The following is a 21,891-nucleotide window of genomic DNA, read 5'->3' as shown; positions in this document are numbered from 1 at the left end:
CTGGCCGTTAGATACATTAGTGACCTAATCATATGACAATAAAGTGTCATGTCAGTAGCTGGTTTCTCCAATGATGGTGTAAGTTTAGTGCCAAATGCTATAGGAACCTTTACCTTTGAGTCGCCCAACATCCCAAACTTGGCAAGTAATGTTTTTGTGTACGCCTCCTAATTGATAAAAATGCCTTCGGGTCCCTGTCTTATATTCAAGCCAAGGGAAAAGTTAATCGGACCCATTGATGAGATAAAATCTCTAAGATCGTTTAGATCTTTTACAGGTTAATCAAAGAAGAACAAACAATTATATTAAACGAAACAATGAACACAAGATGGAATCAAGATAATGCTGAATGATTCAAAATGTAGTCACACCTTAGCAGAGCTCAATTAAGAACTTCCACTGTAGAAGCGAGCTAGGGTTTTACAATACAATAAAGAGAATTATTCAATCGTAACTTACAATGATGCATGCATGCACCTTAAATACTAAAACCCTAGAATAAAACAAAGCACGGTTGGACAGGACCAAACCGGTTACAAAACTGGGCTAACCAAACCGAGCCCAAGACGCAACATTCAAAACTCAACACCTTGCTATAGGGATAAATTTTAATCAAGAATACTTGATTCTCATACATGGATTACATCTCATATTAATGACTCTAAGTCATTTATTAGATTCAAGATCCGACTTAACATAATGGTATTTGATGGATTTTCTAGAAACCATCAATAAAAGCTCATCAATGTGAGATTCCACATTTCTCAAGTCATAGATGATTTTTACTACAAATACGAACAATTTGTGTTTGTGAATAGCTACAAGAATCCTTGTTAAAACTAGTGTCAACTATTACTACTTATGTTGAGAGAAAAACTTGAACAAACGGTAGTAACGAGATAATAAGTTGCGGAATTAAAGTTAATATTAATGGATCTTGTTAGCTCAACAATAATAATAGTTAGATTGAGGAAATATAAGGAAAATAAATAGAAGCAAGTTTATATCAATAAGCAGTAAACAAGTAGACACAAAGCTGATTCGTAACAAGGTTTGCATGTAAACACAAGTTAGTATAAGATGAACAAAACAAGTGAAGAGGGACTCGGTTTAAGTATCAGTTAAGATAAATTAAGATATAAAGATGAATAATCTGATATTTGATAAACTTTCAGTGATAGATTGATAATTGATAAATTGGTAAGAAATACATGAAGTGGGATGCTTTATTTATAGAGTCCCAAAATTTAGATCAAAGAGTAAAATAATCGTAAAATGACTGACTACGGTAAAATGAATGGTTCACCTGATATTACACAGAATACTGTTGGATTAGGTGTCTAAGCGCATAACTATAATTGGTATGTTCTTGACCCAAGAGTAGCATCGTCCATTTTGGGTTGCATTCACCAAAACAATATGATAGGATGGATATTTGAAAAATAGGTTATTTATTATTTATTAATATATTATAAGTATAATATATTAGTTGAGGAATCATATTATTTAATTAGTATTGATCAAGAATTAATTTGGAATTAGTTTAGTGATCAAAAGAGACTAATTAAATCTATATGGGTTGATTGTGTAAATCAATGACATAAATAAAGTTGGGCTAATAATCCATGATTGCTTAGTGATGGGCTAAGCTTATGTAAGTATCCATATAATGTTAGTCCATTACAAGCCCAAGTGTAAGAATTAGGGTTTACACATAACCCTTGGAATTCTACACTATATATATGTAACCCTTTGGACTAGAATTTGACACACTAGTGACCTTAGAGACACTATAGCTGATTTTGAGTGCCAAACCTCTCTCTCAAGTTCTCCAATTGTTGGTGGTGTTTTGTGAACCATTTGAGGCATCACACTTGAGGTGATAAGTTCTTAAAGACCCATTACAACAAGCTACAACAAAAGGTAATCTTCTAACTAGTTTTTATGATTCATATATCAAGTTGTATGCTAGTTTAGGCTTCATGCTTTGGAAAATTATTTATTGAGTGTATAGCTAGATAAAACTTAGATCTAAAGCATTAGGGTTGTATGTGCACCATAGGGATGTTATAGTGCGAAAAACCCATCAGTGATTTTAGAGACTAGGATTGTTTTCTATTATATTGATGCTTGGTTGTTTTCTTAAAGTTGAAAAAGTCACTTTTTTGGCCTCTGACTGATGAACTCGATGAGTCCAATGATCTGACTCGACGAGTTCACTCACAAACTGGCAACTTGACGTGTCCAGTTCATGCACTCATCGATTAGTCCAATCCTCACCACAAACTATTTTGTATCATAAATTTCGTTTATTCTTATGTGGTGATTCTTATCCCCATCCAATTAAAGGACAATTATCAAATTTTTAGATAATAATCTGATTATTTGTATAATTTGATTTGAATTTCCTTGTCTTATGAGTTAGATTAGATCAATGTTAAATTATATGATAATGTTATTAATTGAAATTGATCTAAATGTTTTTTAAAGAAATCCATAACTTGTCCTCAAGTTATGGAACTTCAAGTGTCTCATTCATTAAAATACATTAACTCATAAGTTATGGAAACCTAAAAGTTTTGAAGAGTTTCAAAAACTTGCCCTCAAGTTTTAGAATTTGTTAAGTCTCTCTAATGAAACAGTTAATTCCAAACCTTAGAGTTCTAAAAGTTTAAAATTCAACCCTTATACTATTATAATAACATAAGTTTAATAATTATATATATGTATAAGACAACTCAGTCTTACCATTAGTAGGCCTCATTCATGAAGCCATTCTATAAGGGGGTTATAAGGATGCTGGCTATAAAATGGTGGTTTAATAAGTGTCCATTCTCACCCACCGCTTCCTTGATTGGTGGAGGGTCGTTAGCCGAACGCGTAGGATATGACATTAATTCTCATTAAATGAATAATGATAATTATAAAGTAACTAAATGTTTTATTAAAATCTCCATCTTAGTTACTTCAGGAAAAATGTGAAAATGATGCTACTCCATGGAATTGCACTGTGCACCTTTCCAAGTCATTAATGGAGCGTGTGTGGTTAACCGGCACATTAACTTGGACTAGTAAGGGTGGCATAGGGTAGATTGATGTTTGTCATAGATCAATGTAGCGCTTGTGGTTTACCAACACATTTATTAGGTGATAAATGACATCAAGAGTACCAAGTAAATTTACATGGTTATTCACACCTTGTTTGTGATCCTTGGTATCCCAGTCACAAACTTGAAGGGAATAATTGAGATTTAAACATGCCATTGAAAAGTCAATGAATCTCAAAAGAATCTAGGAATTTCAATTCATTTAAAACTTAATAATCAATTTCGTTTTTTCATGGTGGAAAATTGTAAATTGTCATTTACCTACCTTCAAATATTTTGCAATATGATTACAGAATCCCTCTTCCGATTGTAAAATATTGTGTTGGGTCCTAGCCTTAATATTTCATTTGGGTGCTACATTAAGGATTCTTTTCTAATCAAAACTTTTCCTTTATGTTTAAGATGTCTTCCAACACCGCTTCTGGCACAAACCCTTCGGGCTCTTTCTCCCTCATGAACTTGTGTGGGAGGGTCATCTTTGATAGTTGGAACTTCAGTGATTGGATTTGAAACATTAGGATGGTCACTCGTTGTGAGGACAAGGAACATGTCCTCGACAAAGAGCTCAAGGAGATTGATGAAGTCACTGCTACTCCTGAAGAGGTTGCTAAGTATAGGGCACATGAGAAGGATGCCACAAAGGTGTCTTGTATCATGCTTGCCACTATGACTTCTGAACTTCAAAAGTCCTATGAGGACTACCACCCTTTTGAGATGAACCAAGACATGATGGAAAGATACCATCAAAGCGCTCGTTAGGAAAGGTATGAAATCATTGTAAGGCCCTAGAAACTAGGATCTTAACCAGCGATCAAGCAATCTGACAAATAAACAATGTAAGAATGGAGTAGAAGAAGATTAAACCAAGCCTTGCACATCTTTACATCAGAAAAACGTCTTGTAAAACTTGGACACACACACAATGGCCGTAAAGACAGTTGATCATCAACAACTACTGACAGACTCAGACACATCCTATATATAGGGGGAAAAGATTGGCTGTAAACAGGTTTACGATTGTAAACCTGTTTACGGCCATAAACACACTCTCTCCGTAAACTTACCAAAACACTCCAATTGCAAGACTCAAAACTCAATAAAACCTATACATCAATTAGCCTAGCCCAAACCATAAACTAGACCCTTAAATCCCCCCTTGGTTTGGGGCTAGCCTTGACTCAGTCCTTCTTAACAATAAGCACATCGGACCCCCCCCCCCCTATCGTCCCACACCACATCCCTTTTACGATGATCTCTGCAACCATTGATGTGTATTCTTTAGCAGCATGCTCGAAGATCTCTTCAGCCACTTTGATCTGATGTTGAGCCAAACGATGAATATCCCACTTTCCAAATTGAAGTAGGTCTCGTTTTTCGTACAGGTGAAAGCAACCATCTTGAAACTTAATGATAGCAGTCGCAGTGGTATCATCATACACCCAATAAAGCATATTCACAAGTGATCCATCATAGAAGTTCTGCAGCACATGAATCTGCCTAATTTGGTTGGTTGGTGGCCAGATCATAGTCTGGAAAGACTTATTTGTCTTGGGATCCAGTATTGAAGGGAATCTTTTAATAAAGGACTCAGTAGTCTTCATGCCAGGAAATCCCTTCTTTACTTGATCTTCCAAGAAGAGCTTGAAATGAGTTGCCGGTGGATTGGCAAATAGAGCACTGGATAGTTTTGAAAGATCAACCCTTGTCCATGAACTGAAATCATGGAAGTCTTTGTAATACTCTATGTTTGAGCTTTTCTTTCTCACTATCCACATGTTTAATCTGTCATGAAAACCCCATGAGACAATTCCTGATCTAAGCTCTTTTTAAACAATAGTTGCTTTTTCTTGTCGGATGCTACTAATTTGGCGCATTTTACAGCAACACCGTTGGGTGCTTGAACTGGTTGATTTTCAAAACGATTAACGACCCTAGTTCTTCTTTCAGCTGGCGGATTAACAGGGGGATCTTGAGATGACTGGCCGGCAGAGAATTCTTGAACAGATGATTTGAACTTGTCAGCAAGTTCCTCTACCAGTTTCTTCTTCATAGATTTGTTTTGATTTTAGAGTTTTATCCACTTCAAGATCTACAACACGAATATTAAGTTGGGCCTTTTTAGCTTCAAGATCAGCCACACGGATATCAAGTTCAATATTCTTTTTGTTAAGCACACTAATCTCCTTTTGAAACCCAAGTATGGTGGGATCATCCTCTCCTGAGTGGCCTTCCTCAATAAAAATTACTTTAGCTCGGGAGCAAGGAACTGAGCTTTATTCTTTGGCCAGATGTAGAGCAAGCCTCTCAGAGGCTACATCCTGAAAAGGCCTAGGAGGAGATGATTCTGGGGGAGCTGAAGAACCACCAACATCAAAAATAGTACTCGGTCCATCATGGGATGGAATAGATGAAGCAGCAAAAGAAGTAGTTATTGGTTGAGTCGGAAGGCCTTGAGAGAGTTCTAGAACAAAAACTTCCTGCCTAGGATCGCGTCTGCTCCTCTTTAACGGAGGCTGGGAGGTCTGAGGTCTCACTGGTTCACTCACAAGAGGCTCTGTAGTAGGAGGAACATCATCAAGGGGAGGAATCCTTGAAGTTGTCTCCATAGGAGTTGAAGTTTCAGCCATCTTGATGGAGGTAGGAGGCGTTGTTTCAAAAGTATCTTCTGTTTCCCGTATCCCCGTTGCTGGATGAGCAACATCATGGATATTGTCAAATAAACGTATCGAGGTCTTCGTTGGACAAAACGTTTTCATTGCCTCCAATATTTAAGGAAATATCATCCTTATCAAAACCTGTAAGATCCAAATCAGTAAAACAATCACCATCATCTCCTTTGTTCTCTGTCGCATACTCTTTTGTTCCCTCGATGTAATCACTCTCAACTTGTACAGAGTGCATGTGATCATCTTCAGCTACCATCACAACAGGTCTAACAACATCATCTTCATGATCAGAAACCGGAATAACATCCTCTTCTGAAATGATATCATCTTCAGAGGTCATGCGATCAGATGATACATGAGACTCAAACGCCTCGCATGAAGCGGAAAACAAGCAAAACATCATTAAGGGATACTTTCCTTGAAAAGTAATTTTTCCCTTTTGATTTTGTTTCATTAATCTGACAGTGTTCGGCCCAAGAGACTTCATGTCGAGGGTTTCTCCATATTTAGCCATTGCGGGAAATTGCTCTTTAATGAACACTTGAATGAACCTAGGGTACAACAAGAACATGTCCCTAGTATTTCCTTGGATGTTTGTAATCAGCTCATCGAGAATAAACTTGGAGAAGTTTTAATTTAGCCCCGCAGCCAGAGAGATGATGGCAACAGTCTTTATCAGATAAATTCCATATGCTCCAGATTTTTTTCCGTATACACAGTTCACAAAGACGTGCGCGAAGAACCTCCAGAACGGTGGCAACAACTTCTTCATAGTTGGAGGGAAGACACCTTCATGTCCCATTTTGATGAGAAATTCCTCAACTTGAACAATTTCAATCTCAGAAGAGTAGGATGATTGATCGTCAATTTTTAGAACATCCTTGTTGAATTGTTCTGTAATGATGATTTTGCAATGTTTGACTGTTGCTTCAACATAAACGGATCCATCACTTCCTTTCTTCACATTTGCTGACCTCCAGAATTCTTTGATCAAGTTTTGATAGATTGCTAGATTAACAATCAGAGTAGTAGTCAGACAACATTCTCGCAGTACATGCATCATTAATTTGAACTCTCCATGAGCAGCACGGGGATCAACCAATAGAATAGCCAGGTTGGGTTGTGACCGTCAGCAAATTTGAGTTCTGCAATTTCAATCTGCAATAAACCAAGCCAAGTGAGAAAACAATTTATTTAATCATTTAAAATTGATGTTTTACTCATTTTACAATTTAATTAGGCTTTTAAAGGAAACAAGAATTGAAAAGTCAAAATCGGGTTGACCAAAACTGAGTTTACGGTCAAAGAGGGAGTTTACGGCCGTAAATGGCTGGCCGTAAACCTCGATAATGAGTTTTATTCGATTAAACCCTCAATAATCATCGATTTGGTGCGCGAATGAAATTTCTATGATCGAAAATAGTATACCTTTAGAGTTAACGAATCAATTTCACAAGAAATCACAAAAAAATTGAATAGAGAGAGAAAAAGATGGAGTTTGCGGCTGAGAACTCAGAAAGTGAAAGGTGGAATGATTTCAGTTGGAGTTCTTCCTTATATACCTGGTCCAATGGCTATGGGCCGCAATCCACAATGCATAAATTGAGTCCAATATCCAAAACTTATTAAAAATAAAACATTTTGAGGATAATAAAATAAAAAGAAAATAAAAATAAATTAAAAATAAAGATAAAACTAATTTCAAAAATTAAACTAAAATTTTTATCAAAATGAAAAATAAAAATAAAATTTAAAAATAAAATAAAAATAAAATTGAAAATGAAATGAAATTGAAATTAAAGAAAGTTAACACTAATTTCACCTCAACTAATACTAATAGTATTTTTGTGATATTGGGATCAAAGTTGTTAGACAGCCTTAATCCACTTATCGATACTTCTACCTTCATGTCTATATTTGGTCGATCGCTCGTATTGTGGTCCACTTGAACACGAAAGGTTGTGAAAAATCTAGGACATACTATAAGTGACAAGACATTAGATCCTATGAACTTAGATAATATTCCTAAAAGACCATTCAGCTGACCATGACCAAGAATATTGTTGTCCACCTAAATTGAGCAGCGAGATCTATAAACAACTTATAAATGTTCAATCTTAGTTGTACTAGAATGTGTTTCCCAGGATACTCCTTACTTTACATGAGCAGACAGTTATTAAGGATGTAGTCAGATTTAGAATGCATATGTTGTACACTCAGTTCGGATCTCTTCCAATCACGCAGAGAGTGAAACATATGACTAACTCAAGTTTAGAGGGATTGAGAAGTAGAAGGTTGCATATGTTGTATACCAAGTCGAATTGTTAATCACGCAAAGGAGACAGTATATGACTAACAGGTAGGAAGAATAGCATAGAAGAAGATGTAGAGAGACAGAGTTGCATATGTTGAATTCCAGGTCGGATCTCTTCCAATCAGCAGAGGAAACAACCTATGACTAACAGATAGAAAGAAAGAGAATAATTTTCTACAGACTTAATTTATCGGAGTTCCCCAGTTGCCCCTTCAATACCGGAATTAAGGACGAAGTCCGCACGTCGAGGAAAAGTTAATCCACAGTTCTAGATACAGATCATTTAATGTATCCGCAGATTCCCATGTATATCTCTCTGCTGAACCTACCCAAGCGTTGTATTGTCAGGCTATATGGAACTATCTAGGTCAAGATTTGTCAGGTCTCTAGATTCCTTACGTTCATCTGATCCTAGTCAAGTCCATTTTAAAAACTTTCGTGCCTACCGACGCATCGAACACAGAGCATAGACAATTCAACTTTGGTGCCTTACACAGATTCAGATTGCCTGTTATCACATGATTATATCATTTCCCAAAACAACCTACAAACATAAACTATTAGCAACATATTTATATATTTTTTTTTCTGATTTTCTAATGTTTTTTGGACTTTTTTTTATTTTTTTTATTTTTGTTTGGTTTTTGTTTATTTCTCCCCCTAAATTTGTTCATGGGTGAGAATGAAATTAAAATGTGCGAATTTAAACTAACCTAAAACAAAAATTAGTCATCAAAACGTATCATTTTCAAAAAGCTCACAAGCACATCGAATCGAACTTTGTTAAACGGCTTTGTGAACAGATCCGCCACATTATTAGCAGTGGGAACCTGTTCCAGTCGAATGAGCGAACGCTCATAACAAAATCTGATGAAATGAATTTTGATGTCAATGTGCTTGTTTTTGAATGTTGCACTAAATTTTTAGCAATCTGAATTGCAACCTCATTATCACAAAATATAGGGGTTTCTAAATAATTCAAACCGTAATCCAACAGCTCATGTTGGATCCATGTAACTTGAGAACAATAAGCAGAGGTAGCAACATATTCCGCTTCTGCTGTGGAGGTTGAAACGGTGTGTTGTTTCTTGCACTGCCAAGACACCAACCTTTCACCAAGGAATTGACACCCTCCTGATGTAAATTTCCTGTCAAGTTCACAACCTCCATAATTACTGTCAGCAAAAGCATATAAATCAAATTCAAAATTTTTCGGATACCAAAGACCCAATTTAGGGTTGCCTTTGAGATACTGAAAGATTAATTTGACAATAATAATATGTGAAAGTTTAGGATTAGCTTGATAGCGTGCGTATTGACAAACTGAAAACATGATGTCTGGCCTGCTTGTAGTTAGATACATCAACGAACCGATCATCGATCTGTTGTGAGTTTGATCTACAGATTCACCATCAGTATCTGGAGATAGCATGGGTCTCTTGGCCATTGGCGTCAGGGCAGGTTTTTCATCTCGAAACCCGAACTTCTCAAGCATATCCACCACATACTTTGCTTGATGAAGCAGGATTCCGGTTGATCTTTGTTGGACCTGAATCCCCAGAAACATGGTCATTTCGCCTAACGAACTTATCTCGAACCTATTTGTCATCACTCCTTCGAACTCTTTGCATAGCTGTGGACTCGTAGACCCGAAGATAATGTCGTCAACATAGATCTGAACTAGAATCTGATCATTACCCACATGCTTGATGAACAAGGTTTGATTGATAGTGCCAAGAGAATATCCATGTTCGAGCAAGTGCTTTGTGAGAGTTGCATACCACGCTCGAGGAGCTTGATGTAACCCATACAACACCTTGTCCAACTTGTAGACATGATTAGGAAACTTCGATTTAACAAACCCAGAGGGTTGATCAAGGTAGATTTCTTCCTTTACTATGCTATACAAGAAGGTTGTCTTGACATCCATCTGATAAACCGTGAAGTTCATGTAGCAAGCATATGCAAGGAAGATACATATAGCCTCCAAGCGAGCCACCAAAGCATAAACCTCGATGTAGTCAAGACCCTCGACCTGTCTAAACCCACGAACCACCAATCTCCCCTTATTGCGCACTATGACTCTAGAATCTGTAACAGCCCAGAATCTCAGGTATTATTAAATTATGTTTTTGGGGAGATTTAAGAGGGGACTCGGCGAGTTGGAGCCTAGACTCGCCGAGTAGGATCGCAGACTTGGTCGCGGGATCGCGACTGGACTCGACGAGTCCAGATATGGACTCGGCGAGTCGACGCTGTTTAGCGAAAACCCTAACCGTTCAGGTTTGGGTCGTATATAACGCATTATATGCCGTCATTGTTCGTCTTTTAGTCGATTGAGAAGAACCCAAAGCGGCTGTGGGCATCTAGAGCAAGATTGAAGGCCATTGGTGACTTGAAGAAGTTGTGGTGCAAGGAGGAGAAGAGTTTGGCTAAAGGAACTGCAAGGGATTCGAGTTCTGAGGTTTGGGGACGCAGAGGGTGCGTTATTCAGGTAACATCTCGGATCATTTCTGTTATTTTGATGTGTGCATGGATCTAGGGTTTATGGAACCCATTTGGTGATTAGATGGATTATTACCTTGTTACCCAATCAACTATAACCCTGTATTAGGACCTTTAGAGGTCTAGAAGGTCCCATGCTTGTGTATTTCGGGACAAAACTTATCTCAGGAAGCAGTTTGATCGACTGCATGGCGTGGACTCGCCGAGTCCGATGAACAGACTCGGCGAGTAGCTTGGAGATTGACTCGAAATCGTCGAGCTGTTCTTCAGACTCGACGAGTGGAGTCGGGGTGGCCCCGCGATTCTTCCAGGAGTAACTCGTCGGGTCGAGGAGGATACTCGACGAGTAGATAGGTAATCTCAGAGAGTTGGAGGACGTCTAGACTCGCCGAGTCGCCATGGCACTCGCCGAGTCCGGTCGAGTTGACCGTTGACCGTTGACCAGAGTTGACCTAAGTCTGACTTCTTAGGGATAGTCACACTTAGAAGATATAAGTGTTAATGAGATATGTGATGTTATAGGGAGGTTGTAGCTCGTCGGATTGTGCACGAGTCATTTCAGGATTTGCTAGCTTTCAGCTTTTACGAGGTGAGTCTTCTCACTATACTGTACCCGGAAGGGTTTGACTGTGTGACCGGAAGGTCAGGTATGATATGTGATATGTATGCTATATGTGGTAAGATATTTGTTATATGTGCTATGTATGTTATGTGGGCCGGAAGGCAATATGTTATGGGCCGGAAGGCGTGGTGTTGATGACCGGAAGGTCAGGGCCTGGAAAGGCGTACGTGCGTAAGTTGTATATTGGGGAACTCACTAAGCATTTATGCTTACAATTGTTATGTATGTGTTTCAGGTACTAGCGAGGACCGTGGGAAGGCGCCGGCGTGATCGATACACACTGAAGAATGCTTTTATGATCTTGGGATTTTGAATATTTGTATTTGACAGAATATTTAAACTATTTATGCCTTGTTTTGAATGTAAATAATTATATTTTAAAAATGAAAAATTTGTTTGAAAATTTGCGTTGTTACAATTGGTATCAAAGCCTAGGTTTGAGGGATTCGGGTGCACCTTCGGGGGTAACTGAACTCAAGCCGAGGATTTGAGGAAACTTTTTAAATAAAGGCATAAACTTTTGTAAATGGTTTTGTGGTAAGCAAGAAAGAAGCAGTGTGTACGATCAGTCAGCGCCCGAAGGGTAAAGTGTTGGGTTTTGAGCATTCTAACACTCCTATGGTGTACATGCAACCCTATAAACCTTGGATCTATGTTTTCTCTATTATACATGCAAATAAGAACTTTCCAAGGCTTTAATCCTAACTAGCATATTATGATGTTCTTAATCTACAAAGTACTAGATAGAGGACATACCTTTTGATGTAGCTTGATGTCTTCAAGCTTTAAGAGCTTAGCCCCAATAGTGTGGAAGCCTCAAGTGGAATCACAAAACACCAAGACACCTTGGAAGACTTTAGAGAATATGAATACTTGGTTCTCTCTTAGTAAAATCGGCTAGCCCTCTTAGTGTATCCACACTAGTGCCAATTTCACCAACCAAAGACATCTTTATATAGTATGGAGGATTAGGGTTAAACCCTAATACCCATGACCTTTCATTTCCTAGGATCCATGGGTTAAACACTCCATGGACTATCCATGAAGGCTTAGCCCAACCTAAATGAACTTGGCCCATTCCATATATATAAGAGTCCATATTTAATTAGTTCCTTTTGATCACTTAATTAATTATAAATTAATTCTTGATCAATACTAATTAAATAATATGATTCCATATTAATATATTAGAACTTATAATATATTAATATTAATCATAAACATACTATTCTCAAAAGATTATCCATATAAATTGTGTCGGTGAAGTGCAACCCAAATGGACCATGCCGGGTCGGGTCAAGTACATACCAAATATAGTTATGGACTTAGACATTAATCCAACAGTCTCCCACTTGGATAAGTCTAAAACTATTAATGCGTATGACTTCAAACCTAACTGGCAATCGTAGCTCTTAAAGCTGCTGTCGAACTCTGATCTTGTCAACGAACTTGTCCATTAGATAAGGGATCATATATTCCTCCATTCTAGATATCATATGGACTGAGACATGGATTATAATCATTCTCTCTGTCCATTTGTTGTTTCCCGATTTCCGATTTATGACGACTGACTAATTGAACGAATCAAATCAGTCCTGGCCCGGCCGAGCACTTCCATTTGTCATCATCAAATCATCGAGGGGCCCACAGATATCGCTTTTATCCCGAAGGTAAAAGGAATGGATAAACTTCGACTCATATGGCTTGTTCTACTACTTGTTGAATCATACACAAAGGCACGTTTTATAGCACCGAGTTACCAAATGCGTTTTCGTGCAATCAATGTACAACCAACTCATAGTAACAACTCATATCTCTAGGTTTGAAGAATATAAGATATTATCGTCTCATGATCACTCGTGATAAAATCCATGAAGTGATTCCAATGAGCGCGGGTTGAATCCAATACTCAGAACTTATGAGCACTCATGAGTGTTGTAGCCCTTTGTCCAACACCTTAGACCTCTACAAGCCAACCCATGACAGTCTTAATTCATATCTACTTCCAACATATGACCGACTGTGGATGGTTTGAATAACTTAGTCATTCCGGAAGAATAACCTAGTTTATTCGGGAAGTCAAAACATGCAAAGTGAAACACAATAATAATTGAATCCAATATGGTATCAAATCTTTGAACATAAATAAAACACCTTTTATTTATCACCATATGATTACACATTATTCATTGTATACTGTTTCAGCTATCAACTTTATTCTTGAATTTAAAACAATAGTTGTCCCATGCTCCAAGCATGTACACTATGTTTTCTTAAACACTAGTCATGCCACACACCAAGTATGCATACTATGTTTGTCTATGATCCTTACTTTGTGAACTAGATCAATTGAACATAACTTCAATGATTCTCTTTTCACACTCCCAAATCCTTACCGCAAATGCAAGAATTCCAAATTCATGCCATTTACTGAAATCTGTTAGATTCTAAACTTATATGCATTGATCCTCTCGTAATGATTATGCACAAAGTCATAAAGACTTGGCAACAATCATTACAGAGTATTCCAAAGGAGATCAACTCCTTGGAAATATCCTTCTTGCATTAAGTTTCCTTAATCTTACACAGATTGAAAATTCTAACTTTGAAACATTTCCAGATTCCATTTTGACTATCACTTCTGAACAAGAGTTGCCTCCTTACAGATTATGTCAATATGGTCCTTCCAGAATTATCACTATACTTCCAATTGTCCTTGAGTAACCAATCTTTGGTAAACCTTAGATTGTCCTCGACAATTGTTTAATCCTTTTAGTCATATCCAGTTCTAAACCTTTTCCCTTCTTAATGCCCCAGGCATTTGGAAAATTTTAGAACGGATGAATATAGCACATGTAATCGATCCTATATCCGAAGCATATGGGACACGATTCATGATGTCTTACATAAAGACTAAACCAGTCTTTTGCTATAATATTTCCATTTCAATTTGCCAAGTTCTCATAATTCAGATTATGAAAAGGGATGCCGTAATCATAATCGAATTTTAGAACGCAAATAATGGACCCATATACAGAATTTCCTTATGTTGAGCCATTCCAACACGAAATTCATATATATCCTTGACTAAATGATTAAAACCTCACGATCTAAGCTTATAGATTTGAGATGAAGTATAATTTCCTCTCCCTTAATTATAGCAAAACAACTTTTCCCAATTGAAACCTTTTGTTTTCTATAATTAACATTGCTAACTTGCAATATTTATCATAATTATCATGCTCCCACTAACATGATGATTATTAGCATAACACTTATGCTCCCACTAGCTTTGACATGTACTCAGAAATCAGCTGGACAGTCTGAAATTTAGATTCATACACCCTTTCCGTAGATAGCTCACCTGTGTGTCTAAGCAATTTCAAGAACCATGAAAAGGGATACCGTAATCATGGTCTCAATTGCTTAGGCATTTGCCATTTCTCACAAGTCCATGTTAGTGTGCCGGTTAACCACACGCGCTCCACTAACGACTTTTGAAAAAGCAAATAACACAATTGATATCTTCGTAAAATCTACTTAGTGAAAGCGTTTCCTCACCATCATTTTCATGAATCGGAGAGAAACCTTATGACACTTAGATTTATATGGTGTATGAGTTCCTACCCATATGAATTTGTCAAACCATAATCACAAGACAAAGATAATGACAAATCCAAAACCATATGGATTGAACTCAATCTTAACTTCTTGCCACCTGGCAGCTCAAGGGCCTGCCATTGCTTCCAAGTTGTTATGCAACAAACTGAGAACTCTAAGAACTCATATGCAAAGCCAACTTTAACTTGAATGGGCACATATATGTCAACACGATAGGTTATAAACCTCAAGTCATGTGCTAGTGAAGAATTTCAGGTTTTATTCTTGATTATTTCTTGAGACTTTCAAGACCTTTAAGACTCCCACTGTCCTCTTGACATATAAGACTCCCTTGTCAAACATCCAAGAGATAGTGTGGATTCTAATCAAGACAAACACTTCACACAATTGGCCTAAGTTGGTCTTTGTTTTATCCAAAACATCACAACTTACCAATTTCAAATGTACAAGAGTAGAAAACTTTTACTCTTACATTTGACAAGTGTTTTAAACCTTCTTTAAGACATGTCACTCAAATGACAATCTTGGAGTATGACTCTAAGACTTTTATTGGAACGAAGTATGACTCATCTTCTTGATTTAACCATTTCAACAATTCAAGTTCCTCTTCTTAGTCATAAGAATGCACTAAGATTTCCTTAGAGAACTAATTTTGATATGGTTTCTTAATCATTAAGATGATCTCAAAACTGATAGTAAAGTACTCTCCCATCTTTTCAGATATGAGAAACTTTTATCCTTCTGCCTAATTTGATTCTTCTTAACGATCTTTAGTGGTGGACTTAATCAGTGCACAAGAATGTGTACTCGATCCCTAAGTCCTTTACTTGACTCACACATCCATGTGAACAAGTAATTAGTCTTAATTTTCCAAAACTTGAAAGTTCTCATTCATCATGCTATACAACTTGCATGATTCCAAGTTCCGGTCCAATTGAAACTTGGGTGATGAGAATCTTTCCTTATTTGGTAAATCTAGACATTACCACAAATGAAAGAATCAATTTCATATTTCCACTCTTGCTTTTAATGGAATCATATAAGCAACAATTTTTCCTCAAAAGCCATTGTAAGGATATTTTAAAATAAATAAAATCAAAAAAAATTTTCTTTTATTTTAAAACTTTGCGGAAAAACTTATCCTTACAATCCATATGAAAACTTGTTGTTATCTATTCCTAAGCAATATCTCATAACTCCTAAGAAGTTGCTCAAGAATCCGATCTTCAAACTATGCGATAGAAATCCATCTAAGCCATCAGATTCAGCATATTCTTTCTTTAAGTTTCTTCACTTTTCTTTGATTCTTAAAACATCACCGTGTGACCGAGTCACATCATGTATCAGGAATCTCAGAATAGAAACTTAACAGAGTTAGATAGTGGTCTTTACCTGAAGTAGAGTCAAACTTATTGACTTTAACATCCTTAGGTAAATTTGGCAGCTTCGCAACCAATGCCCCTTCCCTTGGCAATATAAACATATGGACCCTTTGATAATGGTACACGAGACTATCACAGACTTAGCTTTTCTCTTTACCATTTGGTCAACCGAGTTGACTATGGCCGATCCCTTTCCATTGGGAAGAGAATGCTTTCCTGGATTTCCTGTGTCACTATTGTCAATGTCCATCAAGTTTTAAGGAAGTTGATCTTAACAAATAGATAAGATCATAAGGGTCTTGTCATAGTCTGTTTCATAGGTGTCCCAAAGGAACTCACTATGTGACTTAGAAAGTGATTGAACCACCAACTTTCTCAAGACTTTGACACCCAACTCTCCCGGCTTGTCAATATGTGACTACATCTCCAAGATGTGACCACACCTAGACCTTGCCTTGCCAATAGGGCTTGAGTGACCTTAAACTTTTCAAGAACTTGTGGGTTGGGGAGAATAATTGGAGGAGGTGAAAGAAGTATGATATCCATGGGACATCATCTTCATTAGGAAACCTTGTTTCAAGAGATTTGGGAAGATCATAGGTGTCTAAACTAGACATCTTTTGGGAGATATTCAAGATAGTTGATTTAAAGTCCTTAATATGACACCCAATATGAAATATTAAGGCTAGGACCCAACAAACTATTTTATAACTTAGAAGAGGTATGCCGTAATCCAAGCTATAAAATATTTGAAGGTAGGTGAATGACGATTCACCAATTTCCACCAAGATAAACGAAATGTATTATTAGGTTTTAATTGGTTTTGAAACTCCTAGATCTTTGAGATTCATTGAACTGTTCAAAGGCATGTTTCAATCTCGAGTGTGCCCTTCAGGTTTTGTGACTGGGATGCCGAGGATCACAAAACAAGGTGTGAAGTAACCATGCAAATCACTTGGTACCCTTAATAAATTACCCCTCAATCGATGTGCCGGTTAACCACACACGCTCCATCGATACTATGATAAATATTAAGTCACCCTTTACCTACCTTGTTAAGTCCAAGTTAGTGTGCCGGTTAACCACACACGCTCCACTAACGACTTAGACAAAGTGTAAAGTGTAATTTCATGGGTTAGCACCTTATTCACATTTTTCCTAAGTAACTAAGATTGGGTATTATTAAGAGTTTAGTTACTTAGTATTATCATTAATACTTTTAATGAATGAGAATTATAGTCTTGTCAAACCCGTTCGGCTAACGACCCTCCACCGGTCAAGCAAGCGGTGGGTGAGAGTGGACACCCATTAAGTTGCCATTTTATAGGCAACAACCTTATACCCACCTTATAGACCGGCTTCGTGAATGAGGCGTACTAGCGGTAAGACTGACTTTACTCTTATACATATATATATTATTAACTTATAATATTATAAAGTATAAGGGTTGAATTTTAACTTTTAAAATTCTAAGGGCTAACTTGGAATTAAAGTATTCATTAGAGAAAACTTTACAAATTCCAAAACTTGAGGGCAAGTTTTGAAACTATTCAAAACTAATTAATTCCATAACTTATGTGTTTAAAGTAGTTTTAATCCAAAAACTCTTCAAGTTCCATAACTTGAGGACAAGTTATGGAAGACTTTAAACTAATAAAAGAATTAACTTTTCTTTATTTTATAACTTATGGAATTAATTAAGGTTACACCTTTTTTTATTTTATTTTATTTTATTAAATGAAGAGACTCTTGGTCCTCCATAACTTGAGGACAAGTTATGGAGTCATAAAACCATTTAATTAGAACTAGACTCTTCATTTTTGTAACCTTTGCCAATTTTTATGAGTTTTATGATTCTTAAATGTGACTTTTCATATAACTTGAGGACAAGTTACAAAAACACATTTTAGAATCAATTCTTAGATTAATTTGGATTAAAACCAACTATCACATAATTTTATTTATTAATCTAAATTCACTCATAAAACAAGGTAACACAAAAAACTTTTGGTGATCCATAACTTATTCTTAAGTTATGGAATCCTTTAAAACATTAACACCAAATTTTGTAACTCCATAAAAACTTTGAATCATTTTTTTTTAAAACCTTTTCATATCCATAACTTATGGAGGTTTCAAAAAATAAAACTCTTTAGATCAAACTTTTAAAACTAATAAAATAATCATATTATTTTATCTTTTATTAAATTTGACCTAATTCAACTCATAAAGCAAATTATTCAAATTTTACAAATAATTAGTTTTTCACAAGAACAAGTAATTATTTTAAAATTTGACAAACTTCATGTTTTTTTTTTCCAACTTTGAAAATAAAATATTTGCATCAATATAACAGAAAACAACCCGTGGCTCTGATACCACTGTTGGGTTTTGAGCATTCTAACACTCCTATGGTGTACATGCAACCCTATAAACCTTGGATCTATGTTTTCTCTATTATACATGCAAATAAGAACTTTCCAAGGCTTTAATCCTAACTAGCATATTATGATGTTCTTAATCTACAAAGTACTAGATAGAGGACATACCTTTTGATGTAGCTTGATGTCTTCAAGCTTTAAGAGCTTAGCCCCAATAGTGTGGAAGCCTCAAGTGGAATCACAAAACACCAAGACACCTTGGAAGACTTTAGAGAATATGAATACTTGGTTCTCTCTTAGTAAAATCGGCTAGCCCTCTTAGTGTATCCACACTAGTGCCAATTTCACCAACCAAAGACATCTTTATATAGTATGGAGGATTAGGGTTAAACCCTAATACCCATGACCTTTCATTTCCTAGGATCCATGGGTTAAACACTCCATGGACTATCCATGAAGGCTTAGCCCAACCTAAATGAACTTGGCCCATTCCATATATATAAGAGTCCATATTTAATTAGTTCCTTTTGATCACTTAATTAATTATAAATTAATTCTTGATCAATACTAATTAAATAATATGATTCCATATTAATATATTAGAACTTATAATATATTAATATTAATCATAAACATACTATTCTCAAAAGATTATCCATATAAATTGTGTCGGTGAAGTGCAACCCAAATGGACCATGCCGGGTCGGGTCAAGTACATACCAAATATAGTTATGGACTTAGACATTAATCCAACATAAAGATCCCCAAAATACCTTACAACATTATATGATATGAATTGCTATGCATGCTAGAAGACTAGGTATTCATGATAGGACTAGAGTGGCCTGATTTGTGATGCCTTAGTCTAGGGAAGTTTGCCTATATGAGATGCTTTGCTAGTGTGCGAGTAGATAGTGCATAACAGAAGTAGAGTACTCACTATCCGGGGTTTGGGGAGGAAGATTTGGGATGACTGCTGATGCGGTGTGGTCGGTAGTATTGGGCCCGTACTACCGAAGACACCGGGTCAGTGGGAGGCCCAAGTAAGAATCCCTGGATATCGGAGACTGAGTAGGGTTGCGTTAGCGAGTACGATTATACTCGGTGGAGTCTCTGATAGTTTTATGTTGTATTTCAGAGACATCATGGTTAGACCACGCCACGGAGCGAGTACGAGCGGTGTGAGTGATGAGGAGATTCGTCAGATGATTCACGAGGAGGTAGCGGCGGCGATCCGGGCTGAGATCCCGGAGATGTTTGGGTCTATTAAGACCACCCTGATGGAGACGTTCGATGAGCGGTACGCCGCATTGACTGAGGCTGCAACCGCTGCAGCTACCGCAGCTGTGGCCGCTGCTAGGCCACAGGGGGGTGACTCGTTGCTGTTCCGAGAGTTCAGCAACACGAAGCCACCAGAGTTCGATGGGACGCAGGATCCGATTGCTGCGATGAGGTGGATCGCGGATATAGAGGGGTGCTTCTACACTTGTTCATGCCCGGAGCACCTGAGGGTACGGTTCGCATTGAACCAGCTCCGTCTGGGAGCGAAGGACTGGTGGAAGTTCGTGACGGCGAACTTCACTTTGGCAGAAACTACGGCAGTGACATGGGAGGGGTTCACTGCCATGTTCAGGGATGAGTACGTGCCCCCGGTGGAGCGGGAACGATTGGTTCAGGAGTTCTTAACCCTCAAGTAGGGTACTGACTCGGTGGCGGCGATCACGCCCAAGTTTCATGAGAGGGCGATGTTTTGCCCCGAGCTGGTGGCCACAGAGCAGGCTCGGATGAGCCGGTACTTGGGTGTTCTGAGGAGGGAGATCCGGGAGTTTGTGTCAAACTCCACTTACCATACTTTTACTGAGCTTCAGGCGAATGCCAGGAAGCGTGAGATCGAGTTGGAGACTCAGGCCAGGGAGGAGGCCGAGTCTCAGCAGGCAGACCGGCGGCCGGCTCAGTCTCAGCCGGCAGCCAAGCGGATCAAGTCCGCCGATTCGAGGACGGGAGGTTCGAAGAGCCGCACTTGCGGAAAGTGCGGCAAGGGTCACGATGGGGCGTGTCGAGCCGGTGCTTGCTACAAGTGCGGCAAGGAGGGGCACATTGCTAGGGAGTGCCCCAAGGGGTTTATGGTTTGCTTTCATTGCAACCAGACCGGCCATCGGAAGGCCGAGTGCCCTCAGCTTCGTAGGGATCTGCACCTACTTCCAGGACTACTGAGACTCGACCGGTGAAGGTCGAGGTCCCGAGTGCTCGTGGGAGAGCCTTTCAGCTGACTGCGGAGGAGGTCCGTGCTGCGCCCGATGTCGTGGCAGGTATGTTGTAATTCATGTATTTATTTTAAATGTCGAGATGTTATGCTTATGTTATTATATGCGTAGGTACTTTCCTTGTGAACTCTGTGCCTGCCTTAGTGTTATTTGTCTCGGGTGCGAGTAGGTCCTTTGTGTCCTTAGCCTTTAGTCAGCATATCAGCGTTAGTCGTGAGTCGTTGAGTCGACCTTTGAGAGTTTCTATAGCTGACAAGAAAGTGATTTGTGCTATGGAGGTTCTTCGGGGATGTGTATTAGAGATTTTCGGGGTTGAATTCCCGATTGACCTGATTCCTATTGCGATGGGTGATGTCTGTGTCATCGTGGGCATGGACTGGTTGAGCCGATTCGGCGCTGTCATCGACTGTGAGCGTCAGTTGGTGACTATACGAGACCCTAGCGGGGGAGTTCTTTCGGTGTACGGCGAGGGTACCCGTTCGGGATCAGCTTTTTGTTCGGCCGCTAGGGCGAGGCAGTGTCTACAGCAGGGCTGTAAGGGTTTTGTGGCGTATGTGATGGATACGCGGGAGGTTTCCGAGAGACCGAAATCAGTTGAGGAGGTTCCTGTGGTGCGTGAGTTTTCAGATGTTTTCCCCGAGGAGTTGCCGGGAGTACCTCCTGTGAGGCAAGTAGAGTTTGGTATCGATCTAGTTCCGGGGGCCGCGCCTATTGCTAAAGTGCCTTATCGTCTTGCACCTCCAGAGATGCAAGAGTTGTCCTCGCAGCTCCAGGAGTTGCTGGGGAAGGGATTCATTCGGCTGAGCAGCTCGCCATGGGGAGCACCTATTCTGTTCGTCAAGAAGAAGGATGGTTCACACCGGATGTGCATTGATTACCGGGAGTTGAACAAGTTAACGGTCAAGAACCGTTACCCGTTGCCGAGGATCGATGACTTATTCGATCAGTTGCAGGGAGCATCTTGGTTTTCCAAGATCGATCTGAGGTCAGGGTACCATCAGGTAAGAGTGCGGGACGGAGATGTCCAGA

Source organism: Lactuca sativa, chromosome 7 (genome assembly GCF_002870075.4).
Source record: "Lactuca sativa cultivar Salinas chromosome 7, Lsat_Salinas_v11, whole genome shotgun sequence".
Classification (NCBI taxonomy): Eukaryota; Viridiplantae; Streptophyta; class Magnoliopsida; order Asterales; family Asteraceae; genus Lactuca; species Lactuca sativa.
Note: the sequence above shows the minus strand (reverse complement) of the source record.